Source organism: Lissotriton vulgaris, chromosome 8, assembly GCF_964263255.1.
Source record: "Lissotriton vulgaris chromosome 8, aLisVul1.2, whole genome shotgun sequence".
Lineage (NCBI taxonomy): Eukaryota > Metazoa > Chordata > Amphibia > Caudata > Salamandridae > Lissotriton > Lissotriton vulgaris.
Genome location: NC_141696.1, coordinates 439,032,790 through 439,049,857, shown reverse-complemented (window position 1 = coordinate 439,049,857; position 17,068 = coordinate 439,032,790). Strand labels below are relative to the sequence as shown.

The 17,068-nt window shown below is 45.7% G+C and overlaps 1 protein-coding gene across 4 annotated transcripts in view; it reads right to left on the bottom strand.

Moving 5' to 3' along the window:
- CRACDL (CRACD like) overlaps window positions 1-16,570 on the bottom strand; it is a 612,462-nt gene extending 595,892 nt beyond the window's left edge. The window contains exon 1 of one of the 4 annotated variants that reach the window (XM_086934213.1): window positions 16,281-16,570. The gene's annotated coding sequence lies outside the window, so the exon portion shown is untranslated. The remainder of the gene's footprint in view (window positions 1-16,280) is intronic. The other 3 variants (XM_086934214.1, XM_086934210.1, XM_086934211.1) reach the window with 3 other exon arrangements.
- Between the last annotated feature and the right edge of the window lie 498 nt (window positions 16,571-17,068).

Here is a 17,068-nt window from a genome sequence, read left to right as displayed (position 1 = left end):
CAAACTTACTAATATAAGATGGATCCATTGACCTCACCTCGAACCTGGACAAAGGATCGGCAGACCTCCAAAATTCCGAAGACAGTGAACAAAAGGTTCTGGAAGTGTAAAAGTCAACATAGAAGAATGAGAAGACCAACTCTTTGCTAGACACATGAAACAGTATTTTAAGCATATCTTGTCTGTACTCCTCCCTGAAAAAGGAGAGTTCAAACAGACCACCATGCAACATAAATCTATGAACCTACTCGTAGCAGCCATTACATTTTTGTTGAATCCCTCATGCATATTCATCATTATATTACCCCTGGCCGCCTCTATAAAGATACAGTTTCATGTGTAAAAGCAAACTGGGGGGAGAAAAGAGAACACCTCTCCCATCTCCAGAAAGATAAAATTTCACGATGATCTGACATTCAGCAGAAACGTGTTCTAACCATGCCCATTACGTTTCTGGGCACCGTAAATGTGAATAAATATATGTTTTATATTGTTATAGGGCACACGGAGTCAGGCAGGATGGAGATTTGAGGATTTCACTTGGGAAGCGAGTAAACAACGGAATCACTTTCCACCATTCCATCTCAGGTGCTGAAGGGTCACAGACAATCTCTGTATTTAGAATTGTTAGTAATATCTTGCATAAAATTTCCGTTAGGGAAAATTCCCTTCCTTGGTTGTAGGATCAGTTATCATAATCTTTGGCCTCATTTTCCAATCCCTCGCCTTTTGCGTTAAGATTTGTTATTGAGTGGGCTGTACATTCTTGAAACACCGAGAACTTGTTGCACCTTAGAATCAGCAGTCCTAAATGCCTTGCCCGTGTCTGTCCAACTTCTTCCAACTTCATTATTTTGTGCCACATCCATTTTAGGCTTGTTTCCATCAATGGGACTCTGTTCTCCTCGTTCTGTAAGCTGTATTGCAGGTCATCGCGGACAACCAGCACTTGTAGGAAGGCATGCTCTGAAACACCTCCAGCGCTTGCTGGTGTTCTCTGCTCCTCCTTCTAGGCACTTAGAAGGGTTAATAGGAGTTTGGTGTGAAGAAAGTGTCTGCTCCCTATCTGGGGTGGTTGGGCGGCATGGGTGTTAGTTGCTCTCCTCATGTAGAACCGTAAGCAGATAGACATTGACACAGCACCACACCCTCTTCGTTAACAGGACATCTTGAGGGCCCTCTGTTAAGGACATTCCATTCAAGGACTACATATCACTGCTCTTTTAGAGCCGGGTTCTGTAGTCATGGTTACAGGTTCTTCTGAGCGTGCTTCCTTGCTTTTCCTCCTAGGGGATCGGTGTCTTACCCATCTCTCTTAACATCAGTATCCAGGCGCCCGCCATTGAGCCTTCCATCTGCCACTTCCCACCTATAATGCACCTCCATCCTCTCCCTGCCTACCTCCTCACTTTCACTTCCTTTCTGTCATCTGATCAAGAACCAGCTGGACAAACCTCACGGTTCAGCTCAGGAGCCTCCCAGGCGGCATTATCTTGCGACCTCTGAGGCAAAGTAGGGAGAGAGTGAACCTCTCTTTCACAGGAGTACAGGAACATCTCTATTACTTCCAAGGTGAGCCATGGAGTGTTGCAAGCCCCGCCTTGTAAGCACTCTTCACTAATATTCTGCTTGCACCCCTGCTGCTAGATCACCCGAAAATGAGAGCCGCGCCATGGAGTTTGTGGGGAAGAGGACATTGACTAGCTCTACTGGCACCACTCGGACCTCCATGAAACTTCTATTGCAGATTATTTATCACACGGGAGGGAGGTAGAAGTTATGATCCATTCAGCTTCCGAGCTAAGGTACAAATATCAATTGTGGGGAATGGATCACTTGGAACTATGGTTAAAAAGTTTTTGTTGTGTAGATAAGGACCTAGTTACTAGATCCTCTCTACTAGATAGGTCGACACAACAAAAACGTTTTAACTTTCTTGAACCCTCTGTTATCAATAAAGTTTCCATGGAGAGGATTCATTCAAAGAATTAAATTTAGCACACTTTTTTTTATCTGGTCACTACTACGTAACCATGGGTTCCTCCGGGTGGAGGATAGCATTTGACAAAAATAGACCCTATGATGATGCATAAATGCGACATATATTGGCGGAGAACCAAGATAAACCGCCCAGCCATCTACGTGCGTTAATGAGGGTTTTTCATGAGAGTCAATGAGCACCAGAAAAACCCTGGCAACGTAGTTCCAAGTGATCCATTCCTCACAATTGATATTTGTACTTCTATTGCAGAGCCTCGAACCGGAACTAAAATGTTTCCAATATTTTTTCAGCATCCCAGGGAGCTGTGCTTCCCTCACATCCCTCTAGTAACCAGACACTGACTAGAGGCACTTCCCCACGGCGCTGGGCCTCAAGTCCTCGGGTGCGAGGGCTTCTAACTAGAAAAACGAATAAGCTGACAACTCGTGCACTATTACCAAATAAATGCAACTATCCTATATGTTTCATGGAGCAGCTGTAACCCAATGGTTTATTCCATGCACGATCCTGTTGACCGGAGGCCACCAATCAATTTACGCAATGACTTACCCCTAAACCATAAGGGAAATTTGACAAATCTTTAGAAATTGTCCTTCTAGCTTTCTGAAGCAAAGCAAGAAAATACACCAGGAGCCCAACTGGCAGGACTAGATCGGTAGAACATGCTTCTCGTATTGCAAGACATTACGCTTTCTGGGATCCTTGCTCGATCATAATGCTGGGATAGAAAGTTCATCAATAGAATGAATGCCTCACTAGCACACATGGGCAGCACGGCCTCATGCCTGGTCAAATCTATGTGAGGTGTTCATCAGCACAATCACTCACCAACATTGGTGCCACAACAGAGTGGCTGTGCACAGGCAGATCCAGCACACTTCTTCCTGTGTCATATCAGTGCTTTGCTCTTGTACAATATTGGATCGACTTCCGCAAGGAGGAATGCGAGAGCACCCAACAAGTCTTTTGACAATCTCCCAGTGCTGTCACTGAGCAGTCAAGGAAAAGGGCTGTGCAGTGTGAAACTTGGAAAGAGCAAAAATACAATTCAGAAAAGCCTCAGCATGTTGCCAGGTTATACAGTCAGTCCAACCCTCTTTACAACTATTCGCCAACCGTGGTTACCAACACCTCTCATGTCCACTGAGCAGGAATCTGGTTTATTAAATGAGACATGCTACAATTTTTCCTTTAAAAAAAGAATAAGATTCCTGTCTGTTCTTGTTTGGTATCATATATTGACACTGAGGAATCCACAGTTTTGCGCAGCAATAGCTTCACCCTGCAACCTCAGAAGCAGGTTCTCCGAGTATTGGTGGGTTCAGCTACCCTACCAGTAAACTTTTTTCCAGAACTTTGAATAAAGTATTAAAAGGGCAATAAAGGCTTGGCAGCAGCACAACAGATGATGTGTGAATGGTCAGAGATAAAATGCATTCAGTTAGAGTGACCACCTCCTTCCAAATCATAATGGACACTGTCTCCAATCCTGAACTTTTCATCTACAAATCATTAATTTCAGGTGAATCAGTCTAATGAATTCAAAACAAGATTGTAACACCAAAAATGCATTAGCTTATCACACAAAGGTCTTTTAGGAAACTGTGAGGGAGGCAGTCACCCTACATACAGTAAAATATAGAAAGTAAAACATTCTACACAGCATATCAATATGAATTTACATTAGTGGGTCCAACAATACCAAATGTAAGAAATCCCACCTGTAACATTGTACGGAATGAAACCCGGGTGATGGGGAATACAGGGATGGAATGGAAATGAACAAAACATCCACGTAGCCTATAGGGTAACTTAGGCTATAGAGCCTATATTATCATCTAGAGCCAGTCGAGGAGGAGGGCAGACATGCCTAACTGAGTGCTCTTTTTTATATAGGTGCAGAAGGAGGTCCATGCCTTTTCCAAGAGTGGCTAACTGTCTTTGAGAGTCACTGTTGATTTCCCATGGCATGCAGATACCAGAATTTGGACCACCATAAACCCACACTTGGAAGATCTGGGGCCTTCTGAGGGATGTCAGCCTAGTAGCACAGGGATCAACCTACTAGATAAAAAGAAGAGGGGGTACGGGCTCCTTATTTTTGTCTCCCAGCAGAACAATCAGCTGATCAAATGGCAACTGGACGTTCCAGTGTTTTTATTCTGGCAACTTTTGCAAGAGTACTAACCTTTGAAGTACTTGGATGCCTTCCTGTGTGAGTGGGATGGAAATTCAATAAAATAAGTGTTTTTTATAAAATCATATGTATATCGTACATGGCTACTTAATGTAGCAGAAAACGTAACAGGTATCTTGGAGCGAGTGTACAATCTTCATATCAATAAATAGGAAAAAATATTAGTTGTACATTTATTTATACATTTTATGATACATAAAATATGCTATTGGTATAACTACTGGTAAAGTGATGAAAATATAAATATAGATTAATACAAAAGAAATGTCAAAAATATATACTTACGTCTAAAGCACTACATATAAAACACTAAAAATCAATAAAGAACATTAGAGCTAATAACAATTGTGGTATAATTTAGCCCCCCTAAAATTGGACGGAGCCTGGCAATACAGAGACATTGCAAACATACACGAGGAGAAGCTACTCTTCCCTCGCCACACAAATAGGATAGGGACCCCCCCTTCCTTTAATTCCGTACACATAGAGGGGGATTCTACCTACAGCCCTGAAGAAAGTCCTGGACATTTATGGCCCTTTTGGACTGAAACATGTTGGCACTAGGGTCTTAGGACCATTAAAATCCAAAAAAGACCAGTTTTTATAATTTTATTGACCCAACCAGACCCAAGAATAAAGGGAAACCAGGGGTCTGATTGAGGTTTTTTATCTTTAAATCCCCCATCCTTCATCGATCTAAGAGCTACCGAACACTGTGGTTGAGCCCACCTCGACTTCTAGGGGTCGGGGTGACCCGATGATGAAGCATGACACCACTAGGGTGTGTGAGGGTAACTAAAAAGAACTAGTTTCCTTTCCCCCCGAACATACGGGCATGACTAGCATGACCCTCATACCTTAAGTGGGTGAGTACACAATCCTCATTACCATATATAGTGTAATTGTTCCTCATGTTACCGTAAACATCCTTTACCACGAAGTTTTTACCACGTGGTACCTTTACCACGCGGCCGTTACAACGCAAGTCGTTACCACGACTTGCGCTGGAGGGCGCTAAAGGATTAAAAATAGTAAATTTACTATCCCAACACCTTCCCTAGGGTCCACGGGGACTGGTGTTAGAATAGTAAATTATACTATTCGAAATCCGCGCCCCAAACGCAAGTCGTGGTAACGACTTGCGTTGTAAGGGATGTGGTGTAAAGGGATGCGTTGTGACGGTACGCGTTGTACCATCATACATCCTCATGTTACACACTACCTGACACCTTGTAAAGACATAGTGTTATTGGAGTAGTTTGTTGTGAAACATAATTCTCAGGGAGGACATACTCCAGTTATTTTCCTCTCCGAACCCTCCCCCCCACCCCCCTCGACCACTGGAAAGTATACCAGTGGGCTCTTTGTGTTATTGTATAATTTAACCTCCCTCCCTTCATGGAAAAAGACTGATCATGATTGACTGGGCACTGAAAATAATCTCCTTGGAAAACTGACACCAAAAATGTGTGGGTATTTCACATTTCAAACTTCTACAGATCAGTGAAGAAGAATATAACTTGTGAAAGTGTTGTTTATGGCACCGACTAGCTGTTCAAAAATTGTACAGCACTTTTTAGTGGGCAGCTGAGCACATCAAACACTGGTGCACATAAACCCTCTACATTCAACGCCCACCGTCAATATTTAATCGGACTCACAAAGAGTGAGTGCCCGTCCGTTCCACCGACCTCTGGGAAACGAAATCAGAGTTATCAAATGTTACATAATAACGTAAAAACCTTCCAATAAGAGTTTAATCTCCTGCAACCGATATAGTGACTTTGATGGCTTCAGACAGGTGATCCTACCACATTTTAGTACTCCTACCCTGAAAAGGACGGTTTTGTGAAATCACTGCTTCCCCACTGTATCATGAGCCCAACAAGAAGGAGAAAGGATGAGTCACCCCCCCCCCCCTCCCGCCTTCCTGTCTGCCACCCACTGCCCTCTTAGTCTTCGGAGCAAGTCCCCACAGTATTCAATTAAATTGTTAATGAAAAAGCCACAAATGCCTTAACCATGGGCGTAGTTCGCATAGTGGCTCTACGCGTAGCTATGCAAAGTGCACTTCGCACTATGCGAGCTACGCGTAGCTATGCGAACTGCGAGGTGCACTGTGCAAATTGCTGTTCGCATTGATTGCACAGTGCTGGATGCTTGTCCTCACTGTGCAATCAGTGCAAACCGCATCTTGAACAGTGCAAGCAGTCGTTTTCTGCTGCTCGAGTAGTTTTTTACTCGAGCGGCAGCTTTCTCAACCGGGACTGGTAGTTTCTCATCACGAGCGGTCGCGAGCATACGCGACCACTCGCAATGAAAAAACTGACCTCCCCGGGTTCAGAATCTCCCCAGGAGGTTTATTTTCCACGCTCGCGATCAGCACCAAAGGGTTGAGAACAAGAACTCTGTAATAAGAAAAGAATCACAAACATGTCTGAAAAAATAAATTACGTATAAATTGTAGATTTGATGGGGGGGTAAAATGGGTTTTACTTAGGTTAGTAATTAGATTAATTGTAGGTATTTTGTTTAGCCAGGTTTCAGGGCGCTAGGGTGACATAAAGCTTAAAGGGGAGAGGTTAGTGCTGTGGGTAGAGTGAAAGAGGGGGACACTGGACAGGGTACGTTTATGCCACAGATCAGGCTGAGGGTCAGTGTTATGGCTAGGGTGAGGGATAGAGTGACGTTTAGGGACGTGGTGAGGGAATAATGTATAAGAAAGTGAAATAGATATTTAGGAAAAATGCAGACCTTGGAAGTTGCACTGCCTCTTTTTCTCTTTAGCCATAGGGGAGGTAGGGATCGAGGTTGCAGGTTTGTATTTAATAGCAACAAAAGCCAAAATTTAAAAGTGAGACAGTTAGAGGTCGAAATCTAACGCACCGTGTCAATGCTGCTATCAGTTTAAAAGCACGACATTTTCCCGAAATGTAATATTTTAAATGATGATGTTCGAAGTGGTGTTCCGTTCAGTTACGTATCGTAATCCCCCCGAACCATCACTATATCCCCATGGCTTATCCAATGCTGTTATGCATCCTGAGTCATCATACTCCATTACGCAATGTTTGCCACCACTGACGTATGCTTCTGTGATTGCTGTGACTGGTATCCAGTGACACAGTACTAATCCGCTCGACAGCGGAGGGATGTTTGCTTGTGACGTGCACGTTGCGGATTTCTCGGCAGCAGGTGCATTAACCCACCAACCAGCCCTTCCAGCTATAAAGGTTGGTAACAAAGTCTGCCTCCCTGAAACCCAAGCCGGAGCCGCGCAACAATGAAAGGCTACATCCATCCCACGGTATGGTATTATCGTGTCTGGACACAAAAGTACTGGTTATGTACACATGACGCAAATAACGAATAACCACATGACGCAAATAGCGAACACCGGCCTGCCACTGGGGGGAAATGGAAGGAACAGATTGTGGGGAAACAGACGGCGTCATCAGCTCTCGCCAGGCAGCAGGGACGGGTACCATGGCAGACTTGGCAGTGCGCTCGGTATTGTTCGAAGTGAGGTAGAGTTGGGCACAGCGTTTCATTTGCCATCAGGCTGCACGCGGCGGCTGGAGAGTCACAGTACAAACGAGGCACTTTCTAACGTACACATGAAATCTGTGTCTGTTTGGACCAGGGGCGGCGCGTCACTATCAATAGTGCAACAGGTGCAGTGGCCCAACCCAGCGGTGTGTGGGGTCAATTGAGCCACATAATATCTGTTTATTGGTGCATGAATGTGTGTGTGTGCGAGAATGTATGGGGGTCAATTGAGCCAAATAATAGCTGTTTATTGGTGCATGAATGTGTGTGTGTGTGTGTGGTGGGGGAGGGGAGGGGGGCGGCAATGGTTCGGAGCCTGCAAAGCCAGTACAGATTTATTTCTAGCATTCTGAGACTTGTAGCTCTGATTTTATATTAGGATACACAGGACTAGAAACCCCACAATATAAAAGCTAAAACGGACTGGGTGAGTTATACAAAGTTTCAAAGTTTCTTTATTATGATAAGGAACTCTTTATGAGGTCCACACAAAACAGCATGTACATGCAAAACAATACAGATAAAATATTTCCATCACAATCACATGAAATAAGTTAATACAAGTCCAGGAAACATTTAAAAAAGTTGTACAGTTTAAAAACAAACATTTCATTAGGGGGGTTAATCAAGGCTGCCTTAAACATAGATGCTGAAAATATGTTAAGTTGTAAGCAAATTGGTCTTAACCATCTACGCCTGCAGGGCATCAGTGTCGGGCAAACGAACATAACGTGATCTAGATCTTGGTCATACAATTGGCAAAGATCACAGCGTGCCGAACAACCAAACCATCTGGCATGTAGAACTTTTAGCGGAAGCAGATCGTGTCTTAATAAGTACACTAGGCGTCTCACGCCATGGGAGATGTTCCAGTACATATACGGTTGAGCTTTCCGCAGGGTATAAGATTCAATAACAGGCGTACAACCTTTTTTCGCTAGACAAAAGTCTCTGTCAAGACAAAACCCCAATTCCCAAGAGGCTGACTTCAAGACAGTTTTTAATTGATGACGGGACAATAAAAATAGAGTCTCCTCATCTAATTTCAATTGTAGCACAGCAGATCTAAAGTTTTTTACAATCGATGAGAAGTCATTAAAAGATCCTAATAATTCAATTTTTATGAGGTTTCTTAAGGTATTGGGTTCACCTTTAGATAACGCTACTACCCAGCGTATAATGCTAGCAAGCCCTTGTACCCTGCTGCTACGCAAACCCAATTCCTGTCTCAAGGAAGCAGTTGAATTTGCTGTACCTACAGACATTAAGCTCCGAAGAATTTTACCTTCTGCAGAGTTTAAAAAACACCATTTTTTTGGATCGACTAACTCAATTCCATATAACAGGGAGGCTGGAACTTTCGCTCTGAAAACATCTAAAAGAGTAGAGAAATGCCTTCTACCTGTAGCTTTATACAGGGAAACTAAGCTCTTTCCCTGACAAGTAGCCTTCCGAGAGTTATTATCTATGTGTGGTTTGTCACTTAAATTATGAGTGACAATTTTACCTAAAAAGGTATAAGATTTCACACATTCTAGTTTTTCCCCCCCCACAACCCATGGAAAGTTAAAACATTTAGGCTTCTTTCTACCAGAGAAGCAGATCACCTTACTTTTTGCCGTATTTATGGATAAAAAATGACTTTCGGCATATTCAAAGAGTGCATGCAACCGAGTATTTAGCCCCCTTGGGGTGAGATCCAAAATTAGGATGTCATCTGCATACATTAAGCATGCAATTGGAACACCCCCCAAGGACGGAGCAATACCGGCGCAAGTCGAAAGAGCGTTGGGTAAATCAACAGTATATAAAGAAAATAGCAACGGAGCCAAAAGGCAACCTTGCTTTAACCCATTAGATGTTGGAATTAATCTCGATACGCCACGATCACCTCCAAGTAAAACTCTGCACCAAGTGTCAGAATACAGGGCGCGGATTAACTTGATAAGAGATGCAGGCATACCTAGGTTAAATAACTTTCTCCACAGCAGATTTCTATCTACTTTATCAAAAGCGGTGGAGAAGTCAATAAAAGCGCCATATACCTGACCACCCCGAACTTTCACATATTTTTCAGTGATAATTTGTAGTGCAGTCAGGTTATCTAAAGTTCCATGGTTTGATCTAAAACCAGTTTGCTCCAAAGGAAGGATTTTATGTTCAGATACCCAATCGTTAATTAAAGAAAGTACACATTTTGCAAACACCTTGCCAATGGCGTCAAGCAAGGCAATTTGACGATAATTTTGTGGTAGATTTCTTGCCCCTTTTTTGTATAAAGGGACAATAATGCTTCCTTTCCAGGAGGGGGGGACTGTTCCGCTAGCAAAGCAAAATTTAAACACTGGAAATAGTATTTTACTCCAAAGTTCACTCTGGTTTTTTAATACTGAAATTGGGATTTTATCAGGACCCATCGCACCAGAGGAACGCATGTTCTTAATGGCACATTCAATTTCCTTTACTGTTGGATATTCCAGTGGAACTAAGACATTATCAAATTCAACATTAAACCCATAAGAGATATTATTACTGTACAACTTCTCAATATAGTGAACCCACACCTGTTCCGTAATGGCAATGGGCATAGGACTGGCTCTAGTACCACAGCCTTTGCCAATTAAGGCCCAAAAGGTCTTAGTTTGGCGATTATACGAAGCTTCTCTCAATTGAATCCAAAGGGCATCTTCCTTAGAACGTTTTAAACGGGCCTTAAGCCTAACTCTCCTTCTCTTTAATATAGCCAACCTAGATTTCGCTTCTTGGGTAAAACATAAAAATTGTCCCCTTACAACTTTATTTATTTCTCTATTTATAGCCCGTAGAGGGAGAGGGGCTACAAAGGACTGTTTCACACCTGATTTCTTTTTTGCATGAGCAGTTACAGACTCTAAAAAATTAGTAAAACATAACAGCTCACTCCCTTCCCAGAGGGGAAGATTCTCAACAGTAAAATACAAAAGAGGCGATAGGTTTTCAACAATACAAGGGTTCCAAAAACATTTCCCTGAGCTGGAATCAAAATTCACAGACTCTATATCCAGACTCCAAGGAACCACTTTCTGTAAACTAATGGAAACAGAAAGCGTCAATACATTATGGTCACTAAGATTCGATTCAATGACCTTCATATCCTTCAATAAGTGAAAACCGGCATAATCTATCATGATGAAATCAATAATAGATTTACCCTTATTAGATTTACGAGTAAAGGCTGCCGGGATATCAGATGGAAGCCTCCCATTTACAATCAAACAATCCGTTTTAAGTAAACCATCTAGAATAAGTTTACCTCTTTTGTTAGTTTTAATTTTGGGGGGAAACTGGGCAGAAGGTATATTCAGAGATTCTTCCAATGGAGTATTTCTAAACAACTCCAACCCACAGTTAGATATATTACAATTTAAGTCCCCAAACATTAACACATGCGGAGTTGGTGAGATCTCCAAAACTTTAGTTAAAAAAGTAAACAAAGTTTTTAAACCGGCATTAAAACAACAATTGGGGGGAATATAAATGTTGACCACAATCAGCAATCTATTAGGGCAATCTTCAAATACATCTTTTAACGTTATTGCTTGAAACAGTTTTCCTGGGTCCAAATAATGTGAGTAGTTCCATTGCAATCTATTAGATAATAAGCATGCTAAACCTCCCTTAGCGTGGCCTCTTCTAGTGCTAGTTGCGTTGAAATCCAGAACAAAATAATCTTTATCCAAAACCAGACTTCCATCCACCCAGGTTTCTTGCAAACAGATTATATCAGCCTTTTGAGAGTGAAGGAAACCCAATTTCTCTTTATGATCTTTGAAACCGGCAGTGTTCCATGAAATAAATTTCAGCTCCCTGTTAAAAATTAGAATCCTGCATGGAACGGGGAGCAGATTTACTCGCAAGGACTCCAGGTAACCAACTCCATTTAGACTGATCATCCTTCACTGTCTGCTTAAGAGGGGGGTTTTTGTAGGAAACTAGCCTTTCATTCCTAGCCACACAAACTTTTAGGTTCTCTGATCTAAGATTAGACCAATCAGACAATCGCCCACCCGAACTGGAGGAAAGTGATAATAAAGCATTAACAGTAGTATTTAACATACATTTTTCCCCAAAGTGTGGCGTCACATCTATTCCTCTAATATGTAGATCCTCGGCCCATTGTAGAACAAGATTCAACACAACTTTAGAGTAAAATTTCACCCTTGTTGATCTTAAAGGTTTCCCCACATAAGAATTGAGGAGAACTACAAGATCTAAATCGGAGGTTTGAATTAATTTCAAACTTTCGATCTCTTTAAAACAGATCAATAGGGCAGATCTATTCAGAATTAAATCTGGTTCAAAAAGGGGAGAAAAATCAAGGTATAACGTATCCACATATGTTTTTTCTTTTGGGAGGACAACTGACGTTAAAGCTGGCGCCTGAAAGGGTGTTGCTGTAGGATTTAAAAGAGACGTGGGTGGAATTGCAAATGGAGATGTAACCTTAGAGACAACTTGGCAAGAACCTGTATTAACCTTACAATAAGAGAAAGGATTAGTGGAAGGGAGGGAAACTTTAGGAAGAAAAGGGTTAGTTAAATTTATAGGACCTAGACCAGAGGGAGGGGCGACTTCTTTGGGCGATATAACCCTAATTTCTACTTTAGGGGTGAGAGACTGCTCCCCCTGTGGAGAATCAACTACGTTTAAATCCACATTTTTATCAAAAAGAAGTTTCCTCTGTCTTTTTTTGGCAAACCTACGGATAGGTTTCCTCTTCTTCATTCTACTCTTTTTATATTTCTGGGGACTCAAATTTCCCATCGATCCCGATTTTACTTTAGGGATCTCCTCTTCCTTATTTGATGGCAAGGAAAATATCGGGAAGAGGGAAGGCAATTCGGGTTTAGAGATGGGAGGTGAATTTGCTATTGTCTCTATCTTATCACTAAGTGAGGCTACACAATTAGCGCCAGCCGAAACCGCTTTAGAGGGTTTAGGAATAGCTGAGAATACTATGGGTTGACTTTCCTTCTGACCTTCTATAAAGGGAGAAGAAAGTGCTAAATCCAAAACTGCAGAAGAGGAAGGCGCGCTTATTTTCTGGGGCATCAACAGAGAAGCCACTGGAATAGGAGGATCTGACACTGACTCGTTTTTGCTTAACAAAAGAACTTGCAAAATCTGCGTTACAGTATCAAAAATACATTCTGAACCTCCCACAAACTTTTCAAGTAATCTTAGAATAGAAGACAAAATTAATTCCAAAGAGGACAAAGAGTTAGAAATTAGCCTCCCATTGATATTTGAAGAGCCCTCAGCTAAGTTATTCAACACTGGACCTGAACAGGATGAAAGATTTAATTGTGGAAGGGAGAAATCTAATTTATTAGAGGGTGTGCTACTTAGGGGACCAGTACTAGAAATCGTTATTACTTCCTCCAAAGGCACACCTTTGGGGATCCCCTGCAACGATTCCATCCGTGCCCTATGAGCTGTTAAATCAATATCAGGCAAAGTGAATTCATTCCCCAAAGTGGGGGATGAAACTAACGTAGCTGGTAAAAAATCTGTAATCATAGAAGGTTTGGGGACGTCCCTTGATGTAACTTGGGAAGGAGCAATTTCATCCGGTTTTAAAGGCATATTGCCTGAAGAATTAAGGTGAGTAATCTGATTCAGATGAGCATTGGTTAATGGCGAAGGTGAGCCCCTTATTTCTTCCTGACTAATTAGGATTGGCAGAGAATGACTAACCGCCAAGCTTGCACTAGAAGAAACATCAATAACCCCGTTAACAGACACCACGTCATTTGAACCTGGGATTTCATTCATAGACTGTAGCTCAGTGGGTTTGTCTTTCCCTTTATCCCATAAATTAAAAAGCTGGCATTGACCCTTCAACTGCATAGTAGATGCTATTTTGTTTCGTAGGGGGTTTGATTTAGTTTTAGACCCAGATCTCCCCACAATCACTCGTCCAGAGCGTAATTTTTTGGCCGTCATGAGGCTATATCAAAAATGAGGAAAAGTTAGAATAATAACAATTAAAAAGTATCAAGCCGAGGAGAAGCACAAAACAATTAAAATGCAATGCAAGCCTATGAATGATACAAAGGGCTTATAATAATGCTGGAGAACCAAGGGAGGGGGCCCAGCCCAGCCTTCTTCAGCCTCTGACGGCCTCAGACGGTCCCGCCCTTGTCCCGGGCTTCTCCCGGCACGCTCCCGCGTTGCGGTATTACTAGGGAGAGTTATAGCCGCGCTGAGGCGGGGGAGGAGCCAGCAGGGAGAGCGGGTCAGCTGCTGGTGATGCCGAGTGTCAGGCGCTCCTGGGACTTGAAGTCCACGCCTGACCACGCTCGCAGCCCTGCACACACCACACCTCAGAGGCTCAGCTGGGGGGACTCCACACAGTCACAGCGCACTTCCAGCAGCGCTAGTAAGACTCCAACGGCGAAGCGGGACCCGCGGAGCGGGTACCGCGAGTAGTTGGTAGAGGAAAATGCGGGAAGAGCAGCTCCTGCGTGCTCACAGTCCAAAGGCTCCCACTACTCAGCAAACGATGCACAGGTGAGGAAACAGCCAGGGAAACTGACAGACTCGAATTTAGCCGCGCTGAGGCGGGGGAGGAGCCAGCAGGGAGAGCGGGTCAGCTGCTGGTGATGCCGAGTGTCAGGCGCTCCTGGGACTTGAAGTCCACGCCTGACCACGCTCGCAGCCCTGCACACACCACACCTCAGAGGCTCAGCTGGGGGGACTCCACACAGTCACAGCGCACTTCCAGCAGCGCTAGTAAGACTCCAACGGCGAAGCGGGACCCGCGGAGCGGGTACCGCGAGTAGTTGGTAGAGGAAAATGCGGGAAGAGCAGCTCCTGCGTGCTCACAGTCCAAAGGCTCCCACTACTCAGCAAACGATGCACAGGTGAGGAAACAGCCAGGGAAACTGACAGACTCGAATTTAGCCGCGCTGAGGCGGGGGAGGAGCCAGCAGGGAGAGCGGGTCAGCTGCTGGTGATGCCGAGTGTCAGGCGCTCCTGGGACTTGAAGTCCACGCCTGACCACGCTCGCAGCCCTGCACACACCACACCTCAGAGGCTCAGCTGGGGGGACTCCACACAGTCACAGCGCACTTCCAGCAGCGCTAGTAAGACTCCAACGGCGAAGCGGGACCCGCGGAGCGGGTACCGCGAGTAGTTGGTAGAGGAAAATGCGGGAAGAGCAGCTCCTGCGTGCTCACAGTCCAAAGGCTCCCACTACTCAGCAAACGATGCACAGGTGAGGAAACAGCCAGGGAAACTGACAGACTCGAATTTAGCCGCGCTGAGGCGGGGGAGGAGCCAGCAGGGAGAGCGGGTCAGCTGCTGGTGATGCCGAGTGTCAGGCGCTCCTGGGACTTGAAGTCCACGCCTGACCACGCTCGCAGCCCTGCACACACCACACCTCAGAGGCTCAGCTGGGGGGACTCCACACAGTCACAGCGCACTTCCAGCAGCGCTAGTAAGACTCCAACGGCGAAGCGGGACCCGCAAGTAGTTGGTAGAGGAAAATGCGGGAAGAGCAGCTCCTGCGTGCTCACAGTCCAAAGGCTCCCACTACTCAGCAAACGATGCACAGGTGAGGAAACAGCCAGGGAAACTGACAGACTCGAATTTAGCCGCGCTGAGGCGGGGGAGGAGCCAGCAGGGAGAGCGGGTCAGCTGCTGGTGATGCCGAGTGTCAGGCGCTCCTGGGACTTGAAGTCCACGCCTGACCACGCTCGCAGCCCTGCACACACCACACCTCAGAGGCTCAGCTGGGGGGACTCCACACAGTCACAGCGCACTTCCAGCAGCGCTAGTAAGACTCCAACGGCGAAGCGGGACCCGCGGAGCGGGTACCGCGAGTAGTTGGTAGAGGAAAATGCGGGAAGAGCAGCTCCTGCGTGCTCACAGTCCAAAGGCTCCCACTACTCAGCAAACGATGCACAGGTGAGGAAACAGCCAGGGAAACTGACAGACTCGAATTTAGCCGCGCTGAGGCGGGGGAGGAGCCAGCAGGGAGAGCGGGTCAGCTGCTGGTGATGCCGAGTGTCAGGCGCTCCTGGGACTTGAAGTCCACGCCTGACCACGCTCGCAGCCCTGCACACACCACACCTCAGAGGCTCAGCTGGGGGGACTCCACACAGTCACAGCGCACTTCCAGCAGCGCTAGTAAGACTCCAACGGCGAAGCGGGACCCGCGGAGCGGGTACCGCGAGTAGTTGGTAGAGGAAAATGCGGGAAGAGCAGCTCCTGCGTGCTCACAGTCCAAAGGCTCCCACTACTCAGCAAACGATGCACAGGTGAGGAAAAAAAACGTGAGTTATACAGGTATACAAGTTTCATTGCAATTCAGAAGACGACAGCCCAGTTAAAAAATATAATGCAACTATTTAATACTATAATTAGCATCGAAGTCGTGGCACACTTTCTAATAGTTCCTGCTTGCTTCGAACTCTTATTATCAGCCCAGTAAGAGCGGTATTTCTCATTTGGGAGCACGTGCTGGACAGAGTGTACGAAGAAACTCACCAAGTGCAGCCGGCACACTGTTCAAGAAGTTCCCACGGCGCTGGCGGTCATGGAGGGCTGGGGCGCTGCCACGGGTGGAGGGCAGAAGGGCGCGCGGGCACAGAGTGCACGGGTGCAGCTGGGTCGACTACTGCATACCCTAGAGGTCAGGGTACAGGCGCGGTGCTGCCGGCATCGGGTGTGCGTCAGCCTGCACGGAGAGTTCAGCGGAATCCAAACAAGGTGTACCAGCAGAGCCACTCCCAGCCTAGGGCCATTACCTGCTCACCGGGCACAGGCCCGAGCGCTCCGCCCACTGGGCACCCGGCCAGGCCTGCCATTGAGCTGTAGCAGGCTGGTACCGGGCGGAGGAGGGACCAGGGGAGAGTCTGCCAGCCTGCCAGTGCGGCACCTGGGGTGAAGAGGATGGGCCGGCTGTGCACCTGAGGGGAAGCCACTGGTTACCATTGAGACCACTCTGTGCGCAGTCTAGAGAGAGGGGCGTGCGAGTGGGGATTGACAGGCGGTCACTGCGCGAGACCACTCTGTGTACATTCTGAAGAGAGGGACACGAGAGGGGAGGGAGGTCAGCGGTCCCTGCGCGAGACCACTGTGCACAGTCTGGAGAGGCGGATTCGCGAGGGGAGGGAGGCTAGTAGCGGTCACTACTCTTTTGTGCAGCCCGGAGAGAGGGCCACGTTGGGGGAGGGAGGGCAGCGTTCGCTGGGTGAGTGCAGTCTGTGAGCAGTCAGGTCTGAGTGGGACTCTGAGGCCAGCGGTCATTGCGTAAAAGCGCAGCCGGGCGCGCG